At 40.1% G+C, this 3874-nt stretch overlaps 1 pseudogene; it reads right to left on the bottom strand.

The window, feature by feature from the left end:
• Nucleotides 1-255: 255 nt before the first annotated feature.
• Nucleotides 256-3874, bottom strand: part of LOC110305857 — an 8388-nt pseudogene continuing 4769 nt past the window's right edge.

Here is a 3874-nt window from a genome sequence, read left to right as displayed (position 1 = left end):
TCCAGTCTTTTTATGATTATTGGTTAGTGGTTTAGTCTCTGGAAGTCCCCCCCCCCACCCCGAAGTTCCCAGTTATTTGACTCTGTTGGCTTTCCTGTGAAGTCCCTACAGAAGTTCTTGGAATCCCCTCCTACTTCCTCAATCTTTCCCCCAAATCTACCATAAAACTTCTTAAGCTCAGTTTAATGTTTGTCTGTGAGTTTCTGCATCTGTTTCAGTCAGTTGCTGGGTGTAGCCTCTCAGAGGACGATAATGCTAGGCTGTGAATCCAGGCTGAAAGATAAAACAGAGCCTGAGGCTCTAAGGTAGCTAAAGGAAGAAGGAGGTCCTGCAATGTGTCCCTATTGATCCTCTGAAGATAACTCATCATATTCCCTCCCAAATTGGCAGGAGTTCCTATTGCATTCATTTATGTCCATCTCATAGAAGGCACCTGTATGTCCAGTCCAGCAGTGATAAATACAGCTGTTGACACTGTCTTCAAATGTTGTATCATTGAGACAATGTTTTGGCCAATGAAGAGAAATCAAAATCTCTCAGTGTGACCCTGTGAATCTACTTACATGTGTAGTCACAGTAGGAGTTGTTTCTTCCATCCACACATAGACCTCAATGGAGTCATAGCTGACTGGCACATTCATCAAATTGAGTTCACAGTAGTCTCCAAGGAATCCAGGTACATAGTCACAAAAGTAAACCCCAAGAGCATCCTTACAGATGGCACCATGTAGAATTAACAGGGATTCTCATTCATCAATTTCCAACTCACAGATGACACCAGAATCTTCATATCTCACTGAGGCATACAACCACATTCATGCAGGAATGAATTCACATTCATCTACTTCCAAGTCACAATGCCTGCCATGGTATCCAGGCACACAGAAGCAGAAGTGGCCTTTTATTCCATCCTCACACACAGCCTCATTATGGCAAGGGCTAGAAACACACTCACTGTGATCTGTCTCACAGATCCTTCCAGCATATCCAGAAGGGCAGATACAGTCAAGGTGCTCAGGGCCATTATAGCAGATAACTTCATGTTGGCAAGCATTCTCTCCACAGGAATTAATGGCAGTTTCACAGGTCAGTCCACTGTACCCATGAGGACATTTGCACAGGAAACCCCTTTCTCCAGGGTATACACACAAGAGGAAATTCCTTGACAGGGACTAGAGGAGCAAGGGCCTTTTAGATCTTCATGATTTTTGTCCAAAATATTGGCTATGGCTAAAAAACAATTATCTTCTGGAAAACCAGTGTGCATACAATAGTTTTATCAAGAATTTAAGAGACACCTTACGGTATTGTTTTTACTGCAAAACAAATTTTGGCAACCTTAGTCACTGCAGGATAAGGCACATCCTCTCACACTGAGGCCAGTGAAGATAGCCCAGTAAGGGGAGCAGAATCCCCACTCAGAAAACAGAGTAAGGGTAAGTCTCCACTCCAGTTGTTGGGAGACCTGAATGAAAAACAAGCCATCTATCTGCTATATATGTATTCGGGGGGCAGGGGGAAACCTACATCCAGCCCTTGTTTGCTCTTTGGTTGGTGGTTTAGTCTTTAGAAGCTCCCAAGGTTACCAGTTATTTGACTCTGTTGGCTTTCCTGTGGAGTCCCTACAGAAGTCCCTGGAGTCCACTCCTACTTCCTCAATTCTTCCCCTAACTCTACCACAAGACTTCTCAAGCTCCTTCTAATGGTTGGCTGTGAGTCTATGCATTTGTTTTGATCAGCTGCAGGGTGGAACCCCTCAAAGGACAGTTATGCTAGGCTCCTTTTTGCAAGCATAACAGAGTATCATTAATAGTAGTATCAGGAATTGATACTTGCTCATGGGATGTCTCTAAGTCCCTGCACTTTTGATAGGCAGGGAAAATTTTGGGTCAAAGGTTTTGTGGGTGGGTTGATGTATTAGTCAGGGTTCTCTTAGTCACAGAACTTATGGAATATCTTTATAAATTAAGGGACTTTATTGTAATGATTTACAGTCTGTAGTCCAACTAACACAACAATGGGCAGCTGTGAATGAAAAATCCAAGAATCTAGTAGTGTTTAGTCTGACAAGGCTAGTTGTTTTAGGCTGGTCTTCTGTAGAAGTAGGTTCTAAAAGTTGTGCTGGGAAGTAAATGCAAACAGCTGAAATAAAGCTACTATGAGCATAGTGGAAAAGTGTCCTTGTGGGATATTGGGTCATCTTTTGGGTATGTGCCCATGAATGGTATAGTTGGATGTTGAGGTAAAAATATTCCCAATTTTCTGGGAAACTTCCAAATTGATTTCCAAAGTGGTCCTACAAGTTTCCACTCCCACCAGCAATGGAGGTAGTGTTCCCCTCATTCCACATTCTCAACCACATGTGCTGTCACCTATGGTTTTGGTCTTAGCCATTTTGATTGATGTGAGATGGGATCTCAGGGTCGTTTTGATTTGCATTTCCCTGATGACTAAGGATGCTGTACATTTTTTTAAGTGCTTCCCAGACATTAGAGATTCCTCTGTTGAGAATTCTCTATTTAGCTGTGTACCCTCCTCCCTTTTAACATAGAGATCTTTGGTTTGATAGTGTTTAGCTTCTTGAGTTCTTTACATATTTTGAATATTAGACCTCTGTTGGATATAGGGTTGGTAAAGACCCTTTCCCATTCTGGAGGCTGTTATTTTTCCCTAAGAACAGTGTCCTTTGCCTTACAGAAGCTTTGCAGTTTCATGAGAACCTATTTTTTCAATTGTTGATCTTAGAGCCTGAACCACTGTTATTCTGTAATTGTCAGGAAATTGTCTCCTGTATCAATGAGTTCAAGGCTCTTCTCCACTTTCTGTTCTATTAGATTTACTGTATCTGGTTTTACATGGAACTCTTTGATCTACTTGGAATTTTATGCAGTGTGATCAATATGAATCTATTTAATTTCTTCTACATGCAGACATCCAGTTAGACCAGCACCATTTGTTGAAGATGCTTTCTTTATGGATTTGACTTTTTCATCAAAAATCAAGTGTCTGTAGGTGTGTGGGTTTATTTCAGTGTCTTTGATTTGATTCCATTGGTCAACCTTTCTGTTTCTGTACCAAAACCATGCAGTTTTCACTACTATTGCTGTGGAGTACAAATAAAGAAAGAAAGAATGGTTCCCTCTGAGGTTCTTTATTGTACAGGATTACAGTTTGTTGAAAATGCTGTCTTTTTTCCATGGTATAGTTTCACCTCCTTTGTAAAAGAACAAGTGACCATAGATGTGTGGGTTCATTTCTGAGTCTTCAATTCTAGTCCATTGATCTACCTGTCTGATACTGTACCAGTACCATGAGTTTTTATCACAATTGCTCTGTAGTAAAGCTTTAGGTCAGGCATGGTGATTTCACAAGAGGGTCTTTTAATGTTGAAATAGTTTTTGCTATCCTAGGTTTTTTGTTATTACAGAAGAATTTGAAAATTGCTCTTTTTAACTCAATGAAGAATCGAGTAGGAATTTTGATGGGGATTGTATTGAATCTGTAGACTGCTTTCAGCAAGATAGCCATTATGACTATATTAATCCTGCCAATCCATGAGCATGGGAAATCTTTCCATCTTCTGAAATCTTCTTCGATTTCTTTCTTTAGAGACTTGAAATTCTTATCATACAGATCTTTCACTTCCTTAGTTAGAATCACACCAAGGTATTTTATATTTTTTGTGACTGCTGTGAAGGGTGTTGTTTCCCTAATTTCTTTCTCAGACTGTTTATCCTTTGTGTAGAGAAAGGACACTGATTTGTTTGAGTTAATTTTATATCCAGCTACTGCACTGAAGCTGTTTATCAAATTTAGAAGTTCTCTGGTGGAATTTTTAGGGTCACTTATATATACTATCATATCATCTGCAAAT

This window comes from Mus caroli, chromosome 2, assembly GCF_900094665.2.
Source record: "Mus caroli chromosome 2, CAROLI_EIJ_v1.1, whole genome shotgun sequence".
Lineage (NCBI taxonomy): Eukaryota > Metazoa > Chordata > Mammalia > Rodentia > Muridae > Mus > Mus caroli.
The sequence above is the reverse complement of the archived record's forward strand: the minus strand, read 5'-3'. Positions and strand labels throughout refer to the sequence as shown.